General features: G+C 41.5%; 1 protein-coding gene across 5 annotated transcripts in view; it reads right to left on the bottom strand.

Moving 5' to 3' along the window:
• LOC121872657 overlaps positions 1–27,374 on the bottom strand; it is a 134,337-nt gene that overhangs the window by 12,992 nt on the left and 93,971 nt on the right. The gene's annotated exons all lie outside the window — the stretch shown is intronic.

The raw sequence follows: 27,374 nt of genomic DNA on the forward strand, positions 1-27,374 counted from the left end.
GTTGGAAGCCTTCGTCTCGCAGTGAGCCGCTCATGACACCAAGCAACGGTGATTTACGAGCATGGGCGACACTTAAGGCGAGTTACAACGAGCCAAGAGCAGAGAGAACTATTACAACCAGTTTCTCGAAGTCGCTAACCCGCCGTGCTTGATCACTCCCGGGCAAGGAAGAGCTGTGTAACTCTAGGTGTCAAAGGTATTATCAGCGAGTGTAGTGTAGGGCGGTAGGCAGAGGTGTCAGTAATGTTGAGGTACACACATACACCAAATCGCACAGCGGAGGGCTGACCTGGCACCTCCCGCCCCGCTGACGCTCAAACTGAGGGGAGGCAGTTAGCTAGCCTGCCTTCTGCCCTCCCCTCACGCACCTGCCAACACCACCCCTCGCCCACGCCCACCAGAGGTAAGCTATACGGGAGGCATGACTCATGTCCCTGGAACCTCACCTCTCGCTCCCACAAACACCATATATACCCAAAATTAGCACGTAATTGAACATACAAAATAAATAGCAACGGTTACGTCTGACTTCAAGAGGGCGAGACGTGCCTGTACAATGGCACACCAAGGCTTCGCTATTATTCCCTTGAACAAGTTACAGCTTCTTGAAAGTCAACAACAACAACAACACGGTTTCGCTAAAAGACCTAAACAAGTCGCGAAAGCAAACAACTCTAGTTGCAGACATCAAACCCCTGGAAGGAGCTTCTCAAGAATTCCCAAGCTGATATTTCTCCGTATTTGACAATAAGAAAAATCATCTAGTTATGGTAGTGTTAATGCAATTTCTATGCCACTATGAACGTAATATTTGTGCTGTAGATTAAGTGGGCCAGTCGGATGGATTATTATGTCCGTCGTTGAGAGGAAAGATTTACACACGAACCCCTGAGAATCCGGGCCGAGTCAGTGATAATTAATACGGCCATAAACTGCTCAATAGCCTTTAACACGGGATCTGTGTCATATCATCGTGACCTAATAAAACAACGGAGTCACCACGTCACACTAGACTCACCGCACAGGCTGAGGCCGCAATCCCGTGGCTAGGGAAAGTGTAGAGGTCGTGTCACCTGTCAACACCGAGAACATTGTCCTGGCTACGATGGAGGTTTACACGGACAGTTTCTGAAGCCGTGCATTAATGGAGACAATATACTATGGTTTAACACTAGATCATTCTTCTAGGTATGGTGTGGAGGTTTACACGGGTAACAAGTGCAGCCTTGCCACGTGAACCAGTGTTCCTACATGCAAATTTTTCTCACCAAGAAGCACAGTACGGTATATTTAACTGTATGATACGCGTTGACCCTCTCGTACTGTATACCTGAGGCACCTCCCTATATCCAACACCCAATCCACTTCTCAAAAGCCAATCAAGATATATTCATTTGTTTTAATTGCCTTGTACATATACAGTATACACAAGGATGGACACATGAAAGATGCAGTAAAAAATAAAGTATTTCCTTTGTAACAAAAATATGACTAAAGCTAGGATTACACTCCCGCGTTAGCGCCAAAATATATCATATTGAAGTGTACACAGATGTTTCCACTGGCACGGTTAAGTTAACGGTAGTGTTCGCGGTACATTTCAATCGCTCCCTGTAGCGAATGAAAACACAACCGCAAGGAAACGAACGAGGGAATCCCACCGTGACGTCACTATTCCTGTATTTGCTCTCCTTCAGTCCTCACCCAGCAAAATGCCTCGGGAAAAAAAATTGTCAAGGAGACTAAGAAGTTGATTCACTCAGAATATAATCCCAACCTATTTTTGTAATGCACTTAGAAACCTAGCAAGTGTTATTTCATAACTTAACTCTTTAAGCATCAATCTTTATACTGTATATAATTTTACGAGATCTATACCTTTTTGACAACTGTTCTAAAATGAAAGTTCATGGTCTCAATAAAAGGGTCACTGGAATACAAATTTTTGAGTCGCTTAATATTTATCTACTGTACGGTTTCCATTATTTCTTATTCATAAGCATGAATTGACTTATACATAGGGCAAGTCGCTGCCTTGGGCAAATGACTTCACTGTTCCCGCAATGTTTCACCAAATCCTCCTCAACCAGGGAAATAACATGTGCGAACTGGTGTCTGCTCAGACGAAAATATTCCTTGAAATTTTCGTCATCCAAGCTTAGGTATTTTACCGAAGTATTGTAAGCTCCATATTTGATCCGATTCAGCAGCAATCTATGAACCCACCATCTATGTTTCCCAGGATGATGTTTAATAGCAAACCATCCTGTTCATGTAAGGCTCGTAGCTTCGATGCACTAAGAGCCATCTTTCCTGTCCTGTTCCCGCCATCAGGAAGACAGCTGCAGGCAAATGGAAACAGGGGTGTCCGTTTTTCAGGGCAATTTAACGCAAACGCATATATGGAATGCCTAGCTTAACAATGATCTCAACGTTCAAACCACACGTGCTTTTCTTGTTACAACTAACAAATTATGCAATTTGGGGACACCAGCGCGAACTTAAGTACTTCCGTACAACATTCCAAGAAAGGTTCACAGCCAAGACAAAGCTACCAATTAGTTAAGACGACGAGCACGAACAAGTACAGTACAAAGAGAACGTACCACACTTCCATCTCTCAGAGGTTTGTACGATGACAACTTCTAAGATCATAAGAATGAACCTACACGATCGAGTTAAAGCCAAAATTAACAGAACAAATATGTATTATTACATTGACGCTATCTGAATTTGATACGTTCACTTTTCAGATTAAATACATTAATCTTGCTTCCTTGAAGCTATAAGAACACAATGAATCAGCTTTAGTAAAAATTTAATGTTTTTTTTTGGGGGGGGAGGGGGGGGGGTAGAGTAATTTTGTGTCAACCTAAGTCAACTGCTTCGAGGACTAATCACCATACGAATCTTTATGCATTCGGAACCTGGGTGGTCACAATATCACATATATAACTGAAAAATATAACAAGTACAGGTAATTACATATACCTGAAGTATGATTTATTATTGATGTTTAACTATCTATGATAAGTCCTAAAAAAATAATGGAAAATCTTAAGTATCCGCCTAATTTTCATCCCCATTATCGAAATTACCCGAGTAATTTCTTTCATGTGGCCATGGAGGAAGAAAGTCCTTAATCTGTTTAAACAGTAATTTTCAGGTGTTTGTTTATACGTGGTGGGGCGTACCTCTTCAGGAACAAGTAGCACAGTTGAATAAACGATTTTCTTATAGCACGACTAACTGCTCTATGACACGTAGCTAAAACACTCTTATAAACATAACATCTTCCCTTCCCTTCAATGAGCAAAACCAGTGTGATGAGTATTGCCTAAGTGAAGAAGGGTGAGCAGTGACGTCAGGCTCTCAAGGCCCGCCTGAGTCATACACCACATAAAACCTTCCACCGTAGTACCATGTCATCAGTCGCCCCTCACCCCCCCCCCCACCACCTTTATCAAAATAACTTCCTCGGGTATACAAGCTACACTCTTTTCTTTGTTTTGTTTTTCTCATATTTTCATAATGTTAGCGGCTGTTCATCACTTCGCAGAGAAATACTGTACTACGCTTAAATCCATTGACATGACTGAGTTTAACAAATTTATTGGCAGAGCTTGTAGTACAGTTTGCCTATTCCGAGTAATTCAGTCAGGTCTTGACACTGAGGGTGGTATCACTTCTCACTGTCACGCAGGACAGAGGTTCACACACAAAGAAATACATTATATTCATTAACAACTATAAATGTATAGAGGTCAGATTCATATGGATAATGTCACTGTTCACTGCCATGCAGGACAGAGGTTCGTACACAAAGAGTTGCATCATATTCATTGACAGTACATATACATATATGTAAACACACACACACACACACATATACATACATATACGTATATACATACACATATACATGTACACGTACATATACATGCACACACGCACAATTCTGTTCAACAAAATTTTATCCAAGATAGTGTATATTTCTTCTATTGGAATATTATAAACAAGTTAATCTCAGAAAGTAAATGAATAACACAGACCAACTGTAAGCTAGGCAAAACGGTACCACAACTTTAAATGTTAAAACGTTTTCACGTGATCGATGTTCGTGGTAAAGAGTTTGTGAGAGGAAAAAATATCTACATGATTATAATCCATCAACCTGATACGTAAGAGGATTAAAATATGAGAATCAACATACTGTATATACAGACGCCCAGCGCTCCCCCCACCTGTGTTAACGTGAAGCGGTCATTCACAGCAAGAGATTAGTCCAGCGGAGATGGTACTTGTTGCCAGAAGTCGAGTGGAAGCTTAGCTTTACGTAGAGAACCTCCAAAATTCCCTCCTCTCCCACCCCAGGAAAACCTGTACGTATACAAAAAGTAAGCACTCACTTGTTGTCTCAGACCTAGCTGAATATTGTCAAAAATAAGTAACTGTGGGATGTTGGAAAAACGGCGTAGCTATAGCCGACGTGATGCTGTCGAAGCGGAGTAGCACAACCATTAACATGATGGGTGGACGTGGGGGCCTTGTAACATGTGACTGAACCCACTAATGACGCGTTACATTACATTCACAGTGGCCGATATTTCTTCACATCGTCCATAAGCAACTACAGTATTCCTGCCAACAGACCGAGTCACTTTATAACAGGAGATAACTCCTCATGCTGAGCCCTGATTCTCAGATGTGAGGATCCACATAACTGCCTTCAGCGATTACCAAAATGACAAAATACGAGCAATACTTGTCTTATCGTGGTATGGGGTAGATACCAAGAACAGACCCCCACAAATGTTATCTTTGTAGAACTAAAGCTATAATCAACCATTCATGTTCCTATATTTGATACCATATATGGATCTAATTCTTAACCAAAGTTATTAACAATATTACAGTTATTATTATTAATAATATCATTATATAAGACAAGGGAGTAAACATAAGGTGAAAATTTTAAGTGCTGTATTGCATTGTAATGCTGATAGTTCAACATGCAAATTATGACAAAATGTGTATTACTGAAATACAATACTACCAGAAGCCCCCCCCAATATATATATATATATATATATATATATATATATATATATATATATATATATATATATATATATATATATATATATATATATTTGTAAGGCTAATGTGACGACGTTCCAAGGTGTGCGATAGAGGAAACAGATGAGGTGTGATGAGGGTGGGGGCCAGAATAGTCTTACGGCTGGAGCAGAACTTAAAGTCTCTCCCACACCACGCATTTGGCACAGACGACCGCTAAGGCTTCATAAAGGACAACCACAGGGCCTTCTACAAATACACACAATAGTTTTTCTGGATATTTACCTTGTCTTTAGATCTTTAACCCCCGGTGGACGAGGTCATTCCTTTGTCTAGCAGCAGAGAGCTTCAGTAGTAAACAGTTAGCTACACTGAGCACCGCCTATTTATTAAAAGATTTTGGTCACAGGCAGGGCAGTATGTACGAGCACTTGCAAGAACAATATTTGGAAAAAGGAGGACAAACATTGTGACCCAACTCAGATGATCAAGACTCGTTATATCAAGCTTCCATTTGTGGGTTTATTACGTAGGAGACTGGTTACTGTAACTAGGTTCAAAGACAGGTTAAAAGAACACTTCGCGGATCCTTGAACTGAATGACGTAGTCAAATTCCTTAACATTAACTCGTGACTGGTAAACTGTACTGGTTAATGCATGACTACCAAAGGAAGGTTTTTGTATCATCCATGATATTTCAGCAGGTGGAGTCCCCCTGCACTGATCTCTTCATAAAATAAATAAAAATTTTATGAATTAGAGATATATTATACGCTAAAAATGTGTAAGATTCTTCAAGCAGGAGACTCGGGCCAGGGGCCAACAGCCGTGTAACAATATCCCCCATGCTACATCCTATGTGCTAACCACCTGATGTAGCGGGTACAATCCTCCCAACTACAACGAATGAGCCAACACACCTGGTGTAGCGAGCGGACACTCCAGTTACACTACAGGATGTAACACTAGTCCAACTCCCATTTCATATGAGCTCACTACACATGGAAGATGGGGACATCTCGGGCAGGCGGCCAGCCAGCACCCAGCCACTCACACTACTCTACCTTAAATGGTCATTTGTTTATCAAAATTATTGAAACATTCTGAAACTATAATAAATATTTAAAAACAAAATTATAGAAAAATACTTTTGAAGCTTCAGTTTTTAACGAACAGTGTATTAAGGAAATTGTGAATACATACAAGGACAAACACATAATGCACGAATTTGTAGAGAATATTTTCCTTGGCGGGTGTCCCAAGGCACACGACTTACGCAACCCCCTCGCCCTCGACAAGGAAATAGAAGAGACAAAAACTTTTGTGTATGTACAGTATGTGCAGACCCACGGAGGGGGGAGGAGAGAGGCATGTGCAGAAATACTGAAGGTTATAGTTGTGGACATACAGTTAAGGTGGTAAATGGAGAGAAAAGTGGACTTACCCAGAGTATGGGAAGGGAGCTGGAAGTGTTGGAAGAAAGGGATCTACAGAAGAAGGAAATAGTAATAAGAGTATCGATACATTTAATATTGCAAAAAATCTGATACCCCCCCCCACTGTTTTTCTCAAGATTCTGTTTGTTAGATACAAAGCAAATGATAGAAAAGTCGATTTAGACCTAACCACAGATGCAACGTATACACAAGGTTAGGGAGATTGTTACAGTAGACAGTGTAACTATACAAACACACTTGACAGCCAGCTATGGACAAGAGAATTAGGACTAATGACACGACCAAGGTTCACCCCACATTATGGTCACAGTGAAGGCTATGTAACAACCGTGGGCAGTATGAAGGTTATGGTATGTCAGCTGGGTGCTGTCCACACACGTCCGTCTCAAAGCTTTCCATCAGTAAACTACAGGACTTGGGGAAACTACGTGTGGTGATGGGATCATCATTAAAAAGCTGAGTGAACAACAACTCTGATGATGGGTGCTGGGCAGATTACTGGGCACCCCCTTACAACCTGTGTAAGACAAAGGGGCCAAAGCACTACAGCGTTCAACAGGGAAGCAAGTTTGCCTTCTTAGATGATGGGTAGGCGAGTGCCTGATTGGTCATTAGTTTCGTTGGCACGTTACACATGGTGACGAATAAGTCTGTATAGAGAGGATTCTCTGTTTAGGGCTTCCAACAATAAACAGATAGATACAACACTGTTCAAACTAACCACGATCCTCCTCACTGTGAAGACACGGTTCCAGTGTGAATACAACTACAGTATTATCCTATTGCTCTCCATCTTATAACACAGTACCACACCACACTTACAACTTAAATATTCTCCTTAATCAAACACGATGGTAGAACTGGTACAGAAAATCGAATAACGTAGAGTCGACCTCAATACGTATCAGCAAGAGAAGACGAATGTGGCGGCAGGTGGATCCCTGCTGTCAGACGGATATTATGGCACAGCTGGCGTTCAGCCTACGACAAATATACTCTCCCCCTCTTCATGTAAACAAGAATTAGGAAGAAAACTCTACGAAGAATGCCTCAGTATGTTTACAACACAAAGGCTCACTCCATGCTAAAGTCAACGTGATTACCTAGGAAATGTTAAAATAAGCTGTATAATTAGACTCTGAATATAAGTTCTTTGTTCAGTGCTACGTGACGACTAAAAATATGACGTTTTTTTCAATATCTGAGCAGCTACCTCTGAGAAAGGCAAGAACGAATAAATGTAGAGCATGCTTCTTTGTTGGCTTAATATCAACATTTTGGGGAAGGGAGACAAAAGGGTCCACTGCGTTGTTTGAAAAATAAAAAGGAAATAATTATGTAATAGTTGTTAAAAACAGCTTTCAATACACCCCGCGTTAAATAATACCAACTCTATACGGTTTTAAACAATATACTAATATTATCACATGAACTATTTTTCTAATCTAAGGACGAATATTCAGTCCACAGTAATAAACTTGTGGCATCTGAGATAGTTTATTTAGACTATTAGGGTAGTTACACATATAATAATGGTTGCCCCTCGTGTAACGAGGATGGCTAGCCCAAGGGCCACCTAAGGTGTAGAAGCTGCTGTCGCCAACACAACAACCACACCCTTAAGTTAACGAGTTGCATGACCCAGTGTCAAGGAATAGTCCATGAAGACCGGACAACTCGCCAACTGCAAGGGCGAACCATTACTCCGGAACACGATCCGCAAATCGATTAATCCAGGCTCCCAATTACTGCTGGGGAGACAGAGGCAAATGGCGTAAAGAAACTTGCAAACTTGCCGGTTTCACCCTGCCCGGGGAGCGAACCCGGATACGCTCTAGGGTAGCCACCCCCCCCCACACACACACACCAGAAAAAAGGGGCTCAACACGTTTAAGGCAACATTAACACTTCCCAAAACATATTTCATGTTGGTATCGATTCTTTACTATTCAAAACTACTTATATAGTATTCAGTTCAGATTTCAGTGTATAATTTTGCATTGTACCTTGATTTTATGTCCAGGTCGTCATATGCCTTTTCTATGTGTACAGGTGTATTACTTAATCTATATGAGGGCAATGAAGCACCATAAGCCAAAAAGTGTTCACAGGCTTAACCACAACTGAAGCCTAGTCACGACTTGTTAGACGAGATCGTTTATAAGAAAAGACTTACACGTGAAACCTTGTCTTAATCTTTCTTTTGCATAACAAATTATCAATTACGAATACAGTGTACAGTATCTAAAAAAAAGTCTCTCTCCACATTGTGTGTGAAACATTATGAGACCACGGATGATAGGTATCGGGACTTGCATTTACTTTGGTATAACAAGTAATGCAATGTGTATTTATTTCGGTTACCAATGACTTACGAAACTCGTGGTGTCCCGGGAGGGTTGTTATGAGTGGTTCTGTGGCATACTGATTCTTCTACTATTTGGTAACCGAACATCATATTAATTACCACGAATTTAATACACTTACGTAAAAATATATACAAAAGTAAATGCATGTCCCAATATCTATCATCCGTGGTCTCATAATGTTTCACACAGTTTAGACATACTTTTTGTGATACTGTACATACGATAATATACTGTATGAAGTATGTTGGTCAGTGAAAAATTTTCACCTCAGCTAATTGCACCTAAGATTAACCACCCTAAAGCTAACCCACCCTATCCACATCTCCCAAAATAGCGTTAGGGTGGTTAATCTTGAGGTGAAATAAGCTGGGGTGGACATTCTTCAGGTATTCCCCAATATTCTCCTGAAATGAAAGCTGCACTTAGGTCAAAAAGAAATTGAAAAATATCTTAGCCAGTATGACACGAGTGCAGGCGAGGATAGATACATTTGAGCTAAAAACCGGAAAACAAAAGTATGTTTCTAGCGAAACGGAGTGTGTCAGTTACCGGCAACAATGAGTATATTCGTCAGTTCCGCTCTAGCAGCTCCTGCACGTTTCCGGCCCCAAGGACATCAAGTTCCTCCTCACGAAGCTCACGTTACCGCATCTGGCACACACACAACTCCCTTGTTGACATGGCATACTCTTTGCCATTTACCGCCAGAATCGTAAACGTGTTCGCTGCGCTGAGTCGATATACTGTACAGTATACGATCTACAAACTACAACCACGGAGACAATTCACTGAGAATGAATTGTAAACTGGAAGAGGAAGTTGAACCTGGGAGCGTTGCACAGGCAAGGAAGCGAAACAAACTAGCCACAAGACAAACTCTACATATAAACACGTTCATAAATCTAGAACGCCACGGTCACAACAGGAGTACAGCCAAATTGTTGGCCTTGGGCTCTCACGCACCTCTGTTGTAGTCAATTGTAAGGTGCTGAAGGACCAACAGGCGTCGCACATCACTGTATTACCAAACCATGGGTCTACCGCGTAACCCCCCCCCTGAAAAAAATCCTACTAGTCCTCTCTCCCATGCATGAACCTCTGTTCCGAGATGGCCCACTGTGTGATGTCTCGGATTCACAGGTTCATGAGCCTTAGGGTTCATGGATGGTAGCGAGGGCTGACAGGACTTTTTAGGTGGGTGTACATGCTATACTGTGTATTAACTGGGGCTTTCATAAACGTACACTAACGCATTGGTGAATACGGGGACCAGTGGTACTGTATATCACAACACTGGTAAGCATGGGAACTACTGTACGTTACCAATACCAGTGGTACGTCACGGCATTAACATAACCACAATACGAGTAGCCAGTAGAGGCTGGAGAGAGCTACGTGGGATGGTACAAGGAGTTAGTGAAGTGGGTACAAGTGACTAGGATGCGGGTGGTTGTCTCCCCGACCTGACACTACCATGATGGACGCCGCCCCCACCTTCACGCTGATTTAAGTTAATACTACTACATTGTCTGCTCGCGAGAACACAATGTAACTGTCACTCAATGCAACAGCAGGTTTCATCTTTTACTATTAGGTAATACGATAAATAAGACAAACAAATTACATGCAACAACCCTTTATATAAGTCCTAATCACAACAAATATACAATACAACCTGAAGATTCATTCCATGACACTGAACCCATTGGCCTGAAGACACGATAGGGGCAGTGTATGATACAATACATGGGATGTTATGCCTTGGTCTACAGAGAGGCAGTGTGGCGGGCAATGCACTCAACCGTCTTCTTTTCCCAACACACGTTAAATACTGTACTCATTTACAGGACAGGAGGCGAGCGCTGTATTTACTCAGTCGCCGCACGCGCACACACACACACACACAAACTTACACTATAAATTACCGTTAATATCTTTCATATATACAGTACAATGAACCCAGGGGATGGCCCCATCACGGAATCATGAAGATCTGGGGATATAGAGATGTAGAAACTTTTGTCTAAAATTTCTTCTAATTAAACTTAATGATCAATCTGAATTTATTAAACAAAGTTCAGAACTGTTTGATATAAAATAAAAAGTAATGACGTCATCAAAAGTTGTTTGTATTCAACCGTCAGCTTGCTAACTCATCATTTCGAATTTATAAAACCAGTTTCGAACGACCAGCAACGACTTAAGCAAACACAATATGAACTTACCCCAACGTTGGTTTTATCCTAGTCTGATAAATATTAAGAAACTGATATATAAAGAAGCCCTTTCATGGTAAATTTTAGATGAAGAGCTGATGCGAAATATACAGCAATTTCCAGTGCACTGATCACACGTCACACTATAGTTCTATACAATGGAAGAACGAAAACAGTGTTTGAACATAAATAGTCACTATTAATACTTCATTTCAGCTTTCTTAAATAACTTAATTTTTCAATCGAAATAACAAGGCGACAAACAACCTGCTTCCCTCGAGCAAAAATTCCACATAACATTCCAATAAAAATATAACACATTATGATCACTTATAAATTAAAAGATGACGGAGAATTATGAAGATAAATACAACAGTGAAATAAAACCACAACAAGACTTGACCCCAAAAATAAAGATTTCCCTCAGAGCCACATTCCGTTCCACCCACCAAGTGACGTCACCACCTCATTTTCCCGCCAACATCACCGGCGGCGCCAACCAACTCACATCTAAAATTATATTGCCTCGGCGCTAAACTCTCGGGAAGGTTTTTATTTGCCATGAAGCAGCGTGAGGGAGGTGATGGGCGCCTGCGTGTCAAACATCCGCCAACCAGGGATTTGTCGGGGTTCGCAGGGCTCCCTCTCGCGGTTATTTTTACCCGCCAACTATTAACACAGGTTTACCATGAGCGGGGAGCTTGCCTCCCATGATACCTCTCCACCACAACTACCTCCTGGAAAGCCATCACGAGAGAAACCCAAACAAAAAGATGAGGATGAAATACTTAACCAATTTTAACAAAGAAGACACCTAATGTCAATAAAACAAAACGAACATTGAACAGAACCACCTTTATCAGTTACTTGAAATATTGCCGGACATCTTCAGCTTATAAAAATTAGTTATTTGAAAACAAGATTACATTAAACGGTTTACGGTACGTAATTTGGTAATTTACGACTAGTAGTAAAAATAAATTCGATGATACATTCCAAAATTAAATAAACTTGTGCTAAAATTACAATGCTGGACCACCAGAGAATGTCTGTGCCTTAAAAAAATAATTCGATAAAAGTTTGAAGCTCAAATCAAGAAAAATAAAAACTAACTTGCGATAAACTAGACAGATGACGGTTATTAAAAGGAAGTGGCAGTAGTGCCCAGCAGGGCACGGGGCAATGTAGGTCAAGGATAAAATATTAGTACTGTTTATAGTCCTTGGCGTAGGTAGCACCAGGCCTCAGCGCAACCAAGGTCTATAAATTCTACACCTTGAGCACGACGAGGTGAGGGATTGGTGGCGTGTGTGGGTCATTACCCAGGTGTGTACCTGAAACTACAAACACATTAACACATCTACTTCTATTTAATACTTTGTGCAAGATGCAAAAAAACATCGGAACCACTAATACGTTGACCTGCACACACACGATAAATTACATTCGTCTGAAAGGCGGCGAGGCTTTATATAACGTAACTAGACAATGACATGTTAAGTTATATACGAAAATAACCACATTACGTAATATCTGTTTCAACATTGTCAGCTAAACTGAAACACCAAACGTTATAAACAATTATATATTTAGTCGCGTTTTCTATGAATTGTGAAGGGGAGGGACTAAGATATTGGCAGAGGTGCCTCCCAGGGCCACACCCAGCTATTATCAGATACCATTCTCTTCCCGGAGTCCCAGGCCTGCGTTAGCCCTCACATTGAAAGATTAATGCCAGTTTTAAGTCCCCTTCCTGAATGGAGAATAAATTTATTCATACAACTAAGAACATCAACATTTACTGAACTTACATTTTTAAGACTTGTAATAGTCAGGACAAGATTACAACATCACATCCAGAAATTTACGCAATACATAACACGTGCTTGAGAGATCTTCTGGTCAGTTAGCTTGCCACCAGTACAGAGAAACGAATTGTGTGGGCACGGGAGTAAAGGTGTGGGCGGCGTGGATGAGTAACAAGCGTGGTCCGCGAGGCACGGGTATGGTAAATGTGAGTGGTGAAGGTGTGGGTGATACTGAACAAGCGTCAAGTGTGGGTACATGAGGTACTAATGCAGTAAGTGTGGGGCTAGTGTGGGCGGCGGAGGTGAGTATGGAGGGGCTGATGTGGGCGGCGGAGATGTGTGGAGGGGCTGATGTGGGCGGCGGAGGCGAGTGTGGGGGCTGATGTGGGCGTGGAGGCTGGTGTATGTGTGCTGGCTGGCAGAACAGGAAGCGGACAGATGCTTGCCTGGCACATACACACATAGTCACTTGGCCAAAATCTGAGAAATAAATCTAAGTTTGATGTTTGTTTGTGCTCCTGCTGTCCGGCACCTCGAATTCCTGCCATAAAACCACCAGGTTAGATCAATAAAAGTTTATAGGACAAGCCCAGAGAAAAACTACTTCCTAAATTATACTGTAGTTTCATGCCAAATAATTATGAAACACAACCACATTTGACAATTTAATACATAAACAAAGTTCATGTAAACATCACCAACCGTTTCTTCAGTCAAAATAGGACAAGGCGGATGCAATCACTAATTCCCTGTATTCAATTTAGTTATATTCGGTAATTTCAAACTCCATTCGTAGACGATATATTAATACCTACAGTTTTTCTTTCGGGGTAAAATTAACAAGTACAGTGGATAATCCATTACTGTTTCATTTAACCTTAGTTTCAGGTTAAAACTGTTTTATTAACTATGACTGGAGAGTGTACAGGTAAGGCTCTGGGATGTCTCAGGTGTGGGATAGTTATCTTTAAAATGTGATGGCACAATGTCCAAGGTTAACACCATATTATCTTTTGTGCTAATTATTTTCAAGTGTACCGGTAGACTCGTGTTGGGAGACGTCGGCCAAAGGTCACAATTGCCTGCTTTTTGATACAGACTTCATATTAACAATTAGGTGGTCGGCCGAGCCTCACAGTCCTCCCATTTGTAAACAAAATTAAATCTCAAATTATAACAAACGCGCATATACTGTATATATATATATATATATATATATATATATATATATATATATATATATATATATATATATATATATATATATATATATATATATATAAGTGCTGATATCTAAAAAATATTATGAATTGACACAGGCGCGCACTCATCCTCACCCTCCATCACCCTGACAGAAGTGAACGTCACTATCTTTGGTGTGAGTTTTGACCCGCCAATGTTTGTGAGTGCGAGTCAACAAACAATACTCACACCCTGCCATAACTCGCTGACTTACAACTTGGCACACTTTAACACGATGAGTGAAGCACCACCGCCCTGCACGTGATCATTGGCACAATAAGTGACGCAGGGAATGAGGACACCCACCCAAATCAAAGATGAAATATGACACCGGGAGCGGGAGGGTGTGGCATTAGGGGGAGGTGTGTCCTCGCCCAGCCACCATAACTATTACACCCCACACACATCCAGCACCAACCTCCTTTATCTGGGTTAACGTGTACAAGATGTTATTGTCGTGTTTACACTGGATGGTGTTTGGTCACCTGAAAACCCCAATTTCGAGGATCCAGGCATTACTCCCACTTTCCTATTAACAAATAACCATGGAATATCACGTTAACCATGAAGGAAACATGCCCACAACACGAGCAAATTACCCATTTACAAGATCCTTGGTAGTGAAAAAGACAATGAACTCACAGAAAAACATGTCGAGAGGCGGTGTTCAGTGTGAACACTAGAAGACGACCGGTGTTCGTCTGACGGTGGGTAGACGTCTAGCTAGTCTCTGCCCCTGCTGGTCCACCGCCTTGACCCTCTTGCCAGATATAAACTACACGAGGAGGGGGGAAACATAAATACATGACAGAGACCCGAGTTACCAGGTATCGTATACCAAGAGGGTTTAGGTCCGCGCATCTCCGGTACTACTGAGCTCCGTGAGATGTTCTCTACTCACTACCGCACCAAAAATACCTTATTACAGACCCGAATTCCTTTATGGGTTATTGTTTTGTTTCTCCTCACTGGTAAGGAGAATTCCCCATATAAACAACCCATGATCATAATAAACTGCTTTGAGAAATGAGCTCAGAAAGGAGAAATCTCTTCCCTCGTTATCTGCTTGTGTCTATCTGAAGGCGGCATCTGAAGAGCGGGTTATTTTGGGGCATTACGGGACTGCCCTCGTTACTACCACCACACACATACACACACACACACACACAACCAGTCTGGTTGGCCCTGAGTCACGAGGCAAACATGCTTCATCTTCACTCTTGACACACACACCACCGACACAATAGCTCCCACCGTAATACAGAACCTCAGACTTCATCCTACTCCCCATCACACCTATAACAACACGGGGAGGTGTGTGTTTGTGTGTGTGTGTGTGTGTGTGTGTGGTGTGTGTGTGTGTGTGTGTGTGTGTGTGTGTGTGTGTGTGTGTGTGTGTGTGTGTGTGTGTGTGTGTGTGTGTGTGTGTGTGTGTGCGTGTGTGTGTAGCCTGGTGCTTCTGTCACCTTGAAGATGGTTGCCTCTGTCGTCACGAAATTCAAAATGTGAGTGAAATAGATGTAGGACAAGGCTGTAAGTTTTGTTTTTGAGAGAAGAACCTAGTAACGGAGATTCCTGTCTGGTGAGTACTGATACACACACACACACACACACTGTTGCCAATTAACTGCAGTGATTTATGGCTCCCACTGTCGAAACTACACACACAGAGAGAGAGAGAGAGAGAGAGAGAGAGAGAGAGAGAGAGAGAGGAGAGAGAGGAGAGAGAGAGAGAGAGAGAGAGAGAGAGAGAGAGAGAGAGAGAGAGAGAGAGAGAGAGAGAGAGAGAGAGGAGAGAGAGAGAGGAGAGGGAGGGAGGAGAGAGAGAGAGAGAGAGAGAGGGGAGGGGAGGGGAGGGAGGGGGAGGGGAGGGAGGGGAGAGGGAGGGAGAGGGAGGGGAGGGGAGAAGAGAGAGAGAGAGAGAGAGAGAGAGAGAGAGAGGGGAGAGAGAGAGAGAGAGAGAGAGAGAGGGAGAGAGAGAGAGAGAGAGAGAGAGAGAGAGAGAGAGAGAGAGAGAGGAGAGGAGGGAGAGGAGAGGGAGGGAGAGAGGAGAGGGAGAGAGGAGAGGAGGGAGAGGAGAGAGAGAGAGAGAGAGAGAGAGAGAGAGAGAGAGAGAGAGAGAGAGAGAGAGAGAGAGAGAGAGAGAGAGAGAGAGAGAGAGAGAGAGAGAGAGAGAGAGAGAGAGAGAGAGCTTTCACTACTAAACACACATAGGTATGGTAGGCGCCGTCGACCATACGCAACACAGACAGGGACACCACCCACACAACTTTCATTCTTATATATATATATATATATATATATATATATATTATATATATATATATATATATATATATATATATATATATATATATATATATATATATATATATTCCTACATGCAGTTCACAATGAGAGTAATTTATGAATTCTGAACTGATATAATCATCAATTATCATTCAGACAATACTTCAGAGACAAAATAGGCATGATGTGTTTACGAGGTGCAGTATCGGGCATGTGGCCAATACAGTACAATAGTGTGCACCCTATTATACAGACCACCACTGACAAGGACAAAGACAAAACCGGTGCGGCGAGGTAAGTATGACCAGGTGTGTGAGAGTGTGGAAAGGGGGGCAACGTACCCGTATGTGGTTGGCAGGCACGAGAAGGGGGAGAGTGGGAACAGGTAGGTCAGCTGTGTGAAAGTTGGCGGTGGTGTCGGTACTGCTCCCCTGTTGTGCGTGTGACCGCCTCACTGCCTCAACTCCTGCCCTTGGTACTACTAGCCTCGGTCAATGAGTGAATGTGTGACCGAGTGTTGGCAAGGGATGAGTGTCATAGTTAATATATCGCCATGAGTCAGGTGGAGAGAGGTCCACTGGATCACTCATTCGGACTTTCTTAGCGAGAAGAGTCATCGCATTGTAGCCCGACTGACTCGACTCCACACCCCCACTATTGCCATCCTACGTAGAACTTGCACTCATCACTCCAAAATAAAGTTTATATCACATACACTCCTCCTTACCAAACAACGTCCCACACGATTATTTACACTGGTACCCAATAATATAAACCTTGCCGTACTTACTTAGAGGTGTACAAGTCACAACGTCAACACACAACGACACCAATGACAAAGTGAAAAGCACCTTAGCTTAGTGACTTTCGCAAAGCTGTACAGACTTCCGTGTAAATTAAGAGGTGTCCCACTCTCAAGTTCTGCTGCGTCCCACCCCACCTCACAGTCACGGGTTACACCACTCACCCTCCCTCCTTCCCAACTCTCACCCGGCGTGTGACCTGGTGTGAAGAACAGCTCTCACCTGACCTAGGAGATGGGGTGAGGAAGTGCCTTCATCTGACCTGGGTCCTGTGACGTCAAAAATACCCATCCGGTTCTCACCTGATGCTAGCAACGGGAATCTCATTTTTCTCTCTTCAAGTCTTTTATTACTGTTCAATTGTTTGAGAGAGAGAGAGAGAGAGAGAGAGAGAGAGAGAGAGAGAGAGAGAGAGAGAGAGAGAGAGAGAGAGAGAGAGAGCAAAACACACCAACACTCAACAGTCAGTTAACATTCCACAGTATTCAACAAAGCAGGATGTCGTTCGCACCTGCTGGCTCTCGTCTTATCCACGTTGCCCTCACGCTAATAATTTTTCTTGAATACTAAACACCACTAGTGGTTGAACACACTCATGGGATCCTTATACCGAGGGGTTTGATCCCAACCTAATTAATAGTTCACACACTCTCAATATTTATGAAGGATACATAATATATTCTCCCTAAATTAATCCTAAAGGTTAGATATAAAATTATCAAGTTTATTATCAATCAACGATGTTAAATACAAAATATTTAATGTTCTGTTGTTTCGAAGGCAGATCATGAGGCTGGGGGCACATTAATGCTATCCTAAATACACAATAACTGATGACGTTACGTTTAATTCATGGGGGGGGGGTGGAATGAAGGGTGACAAATACCAGAGATTAAGGGGAATGAACTTTAAACCTACACTCATTCAATTACCTTCACAATACTACACACCCACGATGATCGGCAGCCTTTACGTGAGTCAGCAGGTGTCTTGTCCACAATCCAGGTTCTCAAAGATTCATACGATATACATGATTAGAAGTGCTTAGTTACGGTTGAATCTCGAGAGTAATTTTGCCATAGTTTTCACCACCATCTTACCGAGCGAGTGACTTAGCCGTGTCTTCCATCTCGGCGGAAAATTGAATGTACTGGACAGTCCTGGGAGTGGTGGCCTTAACGTGTTGGTTAAACGTGCAGCTGAACCTAGTGGTGGCTACTCCCGTCACTTCTAAAACTGGGTATATACAACATAAGCCAACCCTCATAACGTGGAACAGCGAATGACGTCACTGAATTGTGGACACCATGACAAAGAGTGATTGTACCATGAGATGAAACTCCTGACGGCACAGTGAACAGCGAGATGTTAAGAACAAATAAGTACTGAATAGGAGCTACGTGCTGGCCAAAGGACTGGTGGAAGCCTGCACCCGCTGCACCACTATCCCAATTACACATTTATTACGACAATTTCTTCGATTTTGATTGAATAACAACATTGAATAAAAGGTAATTTTCTTAAATTTCAAGTTTTATTCAGTAACGAGTAAGATTGATGGCTACGTGCGAGCGGGAGTCTGGGCAGGGGACCCACATATAAGGCGAGAGAGATGGTTCAAACAAAACATCTCGACTCCTACACCAGCATGATGGTGATCCTCTGGCCACAGCTGTTCCAAACTTACACAATCCTTTGTTTCTTTTTAACGTTAACAAGCTCACTACTTGAGGTACACGCAACTTCAATGCCAGACGGTACGTCTGAATACCATGTCCAGAAAGTATATTACAAAGAGCGAGGGGCATCACAGACTAAATATGTGAAGAATATCTGTTTTCATTGTACAGAGAGCAACGAGTCATAAGCACGTGTCTAGTCTAGAGATTATTTAGAGTTTAAATGGCACCGTGTGTGGTATTGTGGTGACTTTACAAGTTGTTGATGGTAGGAAGGTTTGTAAAAATGCAGGTGATGTATCTTTACTTGGAGTATAAGGAAAGTTACACTAAACCATATGCGATTAAAGATATCTGGCCTGATTATCACGTTATACTGAGGAATGTTCATAAAATAATAAGAAAACCACTTTAACTTCTCCCAAAAGAAACCTAAACCACATAACACTGACTCGTGTATAGTATGATCAATATCTCACAAAAGTATTTGTCAGGATGGTTCCGATGACGACGGAAATGCTACATGCAAGTGATGATGTCCCGGGAGGGTTGGTATGCTTGGCTCTATAGCCTACTGATCCTGCTACATTTGGTAACCGAACATCATATTAATTACGCCGAAATAAATAAACATTGTGTAACTTATGTTAAACTAAACAGGGCAGGAACCCTCACATCACAATATCCATCATCCGAGGTCTCATGTTTCTCAGAGTGGACAGATACTTTTTTGAGATACTGTACAACATATAAATGGGTAGTATAACAATAACATGTTAAAACTATCATGAGCAGTAAGGTCCTCGATACCTGCCGTCAGCTTTCTTTTCCATCCTGTCTCAAAACCCCACACAAACCGTGTTTGGGAGGGGGGGGTAGGCTATTCAGCTTAGGCACCGCCCCCTCATATAAAAAGGCCAAGTTTTAAAGAATTCTTGATATTTCTCACATCAACAAATATGTGACACCGTTCATATGGGATATCTGTGTGTGTGTGTGTGTGTGTGTGTGTGATAACATGTGTAGACAGTGTGACTTACACTGACTAGACAGGCACCACCTACTACAGACACTGGTACACCTACTAGACACTGGACACTACCTACTAGACACTGCACACCACCACCACCTACTAGACACTGGCCCGCCCACACCACCTACTAGACACTGGCCCACCCACACCACCTACTAGACACTGGCCCGCGCACACCACCACCACCTACTAGACACTGGCCCGCCCACACCACCTACTAGACACTGACCCGCCCATACCACCACCATCTACTGTACAGACTAGAAACAAGATGTGGTCCGCCCACACCCAACCACTGGTTAAGACTGCGGTGTGGGGTTCACATCTAAGGCTATATCGTGGCTGGAGGATGTCGGTACTTGTGGCGGCACACCTGAGTGACCACGGCCCACAGGTGTACGCGGTGTTGACTGTGGCTGTGAAATTGTGAAGTGAACCTCCCAGCTTGCTAGCTTTGTCACCCACACATTTTCATCATTCAGCCAAGGATGTACACCCACGTCCTCAAACACGAAATCATAATAAACCTCACGGATAGAGGACTCGGAGTAGGGAACATAACTGAGTCAAAAATTATTACAATGTCCCCAACATAATACATTTTCTCATTCATTATGATTAAACACAACTTCTGTACACAACGAACTCGGTGAAGTAATAATTTTGAACATATGGAGGCTCCACACTCTTAAACTAAACCAGTATGAATGTTCAATATGTTGCTTGTTTTAAACGCCGTATCATATGGTTCATTGTTTTGGATTTCCAGAAAGAACTACAACACTGCAACTATGTGGACATGCATTCATTCAGTACATTAGTTCTTTTAGGAAATTCATTAGACACCCATTTAGTTCCTCCTTCTAATGAGTCCCTGGTGTAATGTATCTTCAATGGGGAGGAAGAAAAGAAATGAGAGTGTGAATACGACTTAGGACGCAGACAACAAGAACCAAACAAACTTAACCTTCAGAACCCCTGATAGAACGTTCTGGTCAAATTCGGTTGCTTTTAGTGACCAGTTCCTAAAATGGTTTTCAAACAAGTTTATTTCCTTGTTCCTCCCACTCGCTACACACAAAAACAAAGACAGCGAGAAATCCATTTTAAAAAATATCGATAAAATGGCGTAACTAAACTGAACATTTATCAGTTCTGAGCACATACGTTAATGCCTACACTCCACGCAGATAAGTATACAAGTCAAGTAAAGAATTTTAAAACTGCATTTTCCTGTTTGTGTATAAAAAAATATTATCCAGGTAGATATCACTGTCGATTTTCACTATCATTTCGATTTTTTCCTTCTACAAACATCACAAGATAAGTTGTCCTATTCAACAGATTCCATCAAATGGCCTTCCAACATTTTTCCAAAATAATTCAAATGTGGTGAAAATCGACAGACCATTTTTAATACATACAAAACAAACCAAACTAATCTATTCTAACAATCTTAGGTACTGCAGTCTTGCGTGTTTCAAAAGTTGATGAGGGGAAAGGGCCGCGATACAGTCCTAGACAACTTGCAAAAAATCTAAACATAACGTGCATAGAGATAATAAAAAACATTCTCATCTCTCTTACCTCTTTTGGGAGGCACTCTGTTGTACGAAACTGTTCTACAAGACGAATTCATCTTCCAACGTGGTAACAATCACGCACACATAAAATGAATACTACGTAAAACTGTTTATATCAGATTTCAAACTAACAGGTAACAGTCATAATTTCCAGGCAGTGTTCCAGCACAACTAGCGCGCAGACCCACAGGGAGCGACACCCGAACGCCTCCTAATGTAGGAAATCTTGGTCACATCACACGACGCGGGATGCCGTGACGCCACACTCCCGGAAAAACTTTCGTACGGTAAGTAACTTCCTCCTGCCACCTGTGCTGTAATGTCTTGCTGCTGTTTGGGTTTTTATTTACGACGAGCATTATTCAGGGTCACTAATTAATAAACCAAAAACAAAAACAAAAAAAAAAACATGCCGTATTTCCCGCTTCTGAGATGATGCGATAAGATTACAGGTGATTAGTGTTGGGATTAAACCAGACATGAGAGGTGTTGACGATAAACCGGACTGCCGGGATGATTACAGTACACCAAACCTGTTACTGGGGCTCGTCCACCTTCAACATGTTCAGACATAACCGTTGACTAAATATCGCAAAACTTCGGGATCTGTGATTTGCAGTATTCCGTGGACTTATAATCTTAATAATGACATGTAAATATAAATGAATATCTAATTAAACTAGCCTCTAAGTTTAACAGGTCTTCCTATAAATACATAAAAAAAATACATTCTTAAGACGTGTTACTGAATATACTTAAAACAGCCATCTTCAAGAGGTATTACCGACAGGAAGTAGAATGAAAGGCCCTAACACATAATTATAACAAGCGTGTATCAGGGATAACAACACGACGAAAAGACAACCAAGAGAGTGGTATGACAACTTTCTCGTCCGGTGGTCGTGTGTCTGGCAGAGTAGTTATTACAAGGCAGCGTGGGCACCCTAACTGTCTTACACCTACACTGACGTCAACTACCCACGCTGAATAATGAATGCCCTCCAGTTAAACATGATAAACAATCACCAATGGCTATCGTTCTTGATATGTCCAGGTTAGCAATGGATAGTGCATCAGTTAAGGAATGAAAATTATCATCACGGTGAGATCGAGCTTATCTTTACATACAGTATAAGATTTACAGTAGATTATGGAAGGCTACGATTGTTGCATAATACCGGGTGTAACTAAACTACTTAGTCACTATCAATTGAATAAGACTTTTCTCAACAGTAAACATGAAGCTAGACAACATTAAGAAATAAATTGTATTAATATTCGCAGGGACAGGAACCCGAGGCGTGACCTACATACCTTTCAGTCCAAAAGGTTAATAAATTTTAGTTTTTCTTTTGTGAATACAATGAAACTTAATCCTGTATTCTATATACGCGTTTAAACAATCTTAGACATTTCAGAAATACAGAATGTGAGTTTATGAGGAGTACGACTGGGAGGAGTTCGTCACAGTGCTGGACCTTAACACGCTCTCTATATAATTCTATCATGTAGTTTTTCCTCCCAGAGCCACAGTATTTGCCTTATACGACTGCTGGAAAACATTTATAGATTCTCGTCATCCACTGTTGGGTAATTTGATCTGGACTGGACTGACAAAAATCGAGTGTGGGTGAGGCGTGGTGTTATTACCTAAGGGTGCAAGCGTTGGTGGAGTAGGTGGAGATGTGTAGGTGGTGGTGCAGGTGGGCTGGGATTGTGTACTGCCCACGACCATCCACTACCACCACGCCCAGACACTAAACTGAACATGAATAGAAACCACTACACCTAGTTATATTTTATTCTCGAACCTGCGCTTGTATTGATGTTTCTTTAAACGCGTTCTGAATATAAATACTGTACACATTACGGTCAACAATGTTACAGTTATGCTCAAACCTTGACTTATAAGAGGTGTTTCTATATAATCAAGCAAAAATAAAGTGTGCATATCAACAACAAAAAATAAAAATAAGATTCGATGCATTCTCCCTCCAATGCCTGTCTCGATGTAGACATTGACACGGTGGTGAAGATAAAGTGTGTGACAAGGCATCCCACGCCTCCTCTCTCACATGTTCGTGACGAGCTAGTCATGCGCTTTCCTCCCAATTATTTTCATCCCACCTTGCTTTCGCTATCTGCCCTCTCCACCCCCTGTCTCCCATAATATCACCAAGCTTCAACACGCCCTCCCCTTCAATCCACCTGCACTGCCTTTACCACCCACTACCACACTTCACTCTCTCAATAAACACCACGTCTGCAGTATAATAAAACTGGAAGAGTGTAAAAAGCGTCCTTCGAAGCCACTTGGGACAACAGAAAGACAACCCCATTTACCAGCTGCTGACTCCTGTGGTAAGCTTGCGCAAGTCTCGCCTATGTTAGGCGATATTTTCCAACAACCGATTTCCCGCAAGAATAAATCTCATTTGACAACTTCCAAGTGAGTAAAATCCCACTAAACAATTTCCTCCGCTGCAAACTCTCAATTAAAAATTTTCAGCAGGAAAAAACACCACAACCAAAATACAGATTAATGGGAAAAAATTCCACCTGCTCAATTTTAAGTCCTGTTAGGTTAGGTGAGGTAAGTTTAGGTTATGATTGGGTAACTTAGGCTAAGTTGAAAAGGCTTGATATAAGTTTGGTACGTTAAGGTTACGATAAGTTTGTTATGGTTAGCTTAGGCTACATAAGGTTAGGAATGATTTAGTACTACCGTAGAACACACTTTTCATCCAATACATTCTAAAACAGTAAATATATCCCTCAAGTGTAGTTTAAAATCCAGCTGCATTCTTCCCATCACATTAGCAAGGCCGATCATATAGTGTAGTATAAAAAAAATCAACACAACGCCAGCCCCTCACAAGCTCAGTAAAAAGCTGTCTGCCAAGGCCTCGTTCAAGATATCTCATTACATGTATGTTTTGGAAGGGGGGGGGGGTGATATTTACTTGCACTGACAATTGGTTAATGGGGCAGTCCTCCACACCCACTAATTCAAACAACGAAAAATTATAACACTTATAACAAAGTGGATTTAACCGGGAATATTCGGATCGGTTTTAAAATTACTTTAATTTAAGTATTACTGTTATTACATGAAGCGGAAATATTAAAGTCACGTATCACTCAAAATACTGGCGAGTCATTCACACACACACACACACACACACGATGTATTTATTATACTGCCTGCTTCGCGTTATAAAAATATATAAACAACATTTTTTTTTTTTGCTTGGATGTGATGGGAAATTGGGAACAACCACAAGACCGCTCACCATGGTTACGGCAGTAGCAGCGTGTGTGGGTTAGTGGGGGGAAATAGCTAATGCAGTACCCTGTATTACTATTGCATGGATACGACAGCTAAGAACTGCCAAGCAACAACGGCGGTATCCAAGACTACTTAAATTTTAGGAAGCATCACTCAAGAGTAGTTAATGGATGTACGCATTGGAAAGTAGCTTGTGAGAGTAGCAGTGTCAGGGGTATGGGAGGTGTGGGCGCCAGGAGCGTGGGTAGCACACATGGGCCTTCACTATGGGCGTTGGCCAGTCAAACTAGTGGACAAGCTCCCGCCCGTGTGGCCACGCTTCACCTTCACAAACATTTGCATGTCTCGCTACTAAACTATCGCCACATTTCTACCTTCAGACAAAACGGAGTCTGTGTGTCAGCTGATGGGTAAATTGTTAATATTGTGGAGCAAACGTGAAATCTTTCGAATACAGCATACGGTCACGTCGATGATACTCAACTATATAACACGGTGCAAATGGATAAAAAAGGTTAACTGAGTTTATATCAAAATAAAGATATATCCTCTGTATGACTGGGTGTTACTTATGTTTTCCTCACAAAAATGCTAATGAGCAAACTTTAATAACTACTAAAGTGGTTTACTAATGCAGATTATGTAATAAATCGAGATTTCAATGTCGTTTAATCAGTAGGATTTCCGGGTACGTAATATTGTATCATTATACAAAAAATATCTTTATATACTCACTATAGTAGACATACACCTGTAGAGACATCATGTTACACAAAAGAATATTTATGTTTTTTAGGTACAGTACTTTTATTTAAAAAAAATGTCTGCTGTCTTATCACATATCCAACACAATTTGAAACTGCAAGACTGGTAATCGTCATTTAACATTCAGAAAATATTTACACACACAAAGGCGTATCCAGGAATATAAAGGGGGGTCCAAGAAGTTGTGGGTGAGGAAACGTGGCGAGCGCACCAGCCAACCCAGCTATTTTTTTTAGGGGGGTTGTAAGCCCAAACCAGAATTTGTTTGAAATCTGACCAATATCATGGACAGTTTGAGGCCATTTTGAAGCCATGCACACTTGATATTAGGAGATATTCTGAAGTCAATAGTAAATATTTTTTACTATACAAAAATCCCTGAGTACGATACTGCATTAAAGAAAAAGTACTTGTATTAGAATTTTCTGGTGATAAGGGGGATACGGACACCGCCCCCCTCAGGGCCCGCCCTTGGACACACACACATTTTCTCTACTGCTATCATATTCTCACGAAGAAAATGCTGACTTACAATTCTCCAGAGGTGGAATACAATCGTTCAACATATATAGGGGTAAACTAGAATCCCAAGGTTCCTGGAATGTGTTAAGCCTTAGGCAAGCTACAATGCACTCTTGTTTATCCTCACTGCCAATATCCCAAATGGAGTGTGTTCAAAGTTGACAAGATATTATGTTTACATCCTGTCTGTATATAAGATGTTCAAAGTGCATTTCTGTGTTAAACAAAATCGTGTCATAGCAGCTCTGACCCTTAAGCATTGTTTAAACAAAGATCTTTGGCATGACAAATATAAATGGAACCTTGAACATACTAGAAATGCCGTCTGTACAAAAATCCAAGCACCAAAAACAATATCATCTGATCACTGAATTTGCAAACTTGGCCCTCAATAAGTTTGAAAATACACATACAAATACCTGTTCATATGTACGTACTGTATACTGTACTGTACTTGATGAATGAATAAGAAGACAGTAAGGATTTACCTATTTTTAGAACACAGTACAATTTTTCTGTGTGTTTTGTAGTGCTGTACAGTATTGTACTATCCAAGACTGAGTCTGCCTTCCGAGACTGTGATCCTTAGAAGTCGAGACCGAGACCAATTGCACTGTATAACTTTAATATTATTTATCACATTCATGATTCTGTATCAACAAGAATCAACCATAATTTTTGGCTGAAAATGTACTAATTATAGGTATACAATACCATTATTTTTGGAAATCATAAAATTCTGTCGTCTGGGAGGTCCCCGGGGGACACATCAATCAAAGTCAAAGGGTTAATCAGTTGACCACTTCCTCCCAATAGACCAAGCATCATGCAAAAATCCAAAGACCAAGACCTGAAAAAAGGGTCACAAGACCTACATCACATGTCTATTGTAAAGTTTTCGACAAAGATCACAGGCCCTGTGCAGTTCCATAATATACTGTTGTTGCCATGAATCTGTATACTGTACAGTACTCACTTGTTAATGAGCATCATAACAACGATTTTGTGATAATGTGACCCTCTTTTACACCCACTTATAAGGATTAATGCAAGTCTGATATGCAGTAACAGGAGCCAATCTGAGTGGTGGTGAGCCATGTTAAATTCTGCATAGTGCAGAGGTCAACCATGCTGTGGCATACCCAAACCAAGCACCTCAGTCATGTGGTAGCAACACCCAGACATTCATCCATATTATGTGCTTCACTGTGTTGTCTCAGTGGGTACAGTACTACTACA

The sequence above is a fragment of the Homarus americanus genome, unplaced genomic scaffold (assembly GCF_018991925.1).
Source record: "Homarus americanus isolate GMGI-L3 unplaced genomic scaffold, GMGI_Hamer_2.0 scaffold39155, whole genome shotgun sequence".
Classification (NCBI taxonomy): Eukaryota; Metazoa; Arthropoda; class Malacostraca; order Decapoda; family Nephropidae; genus Homarus; species Homarus americanus.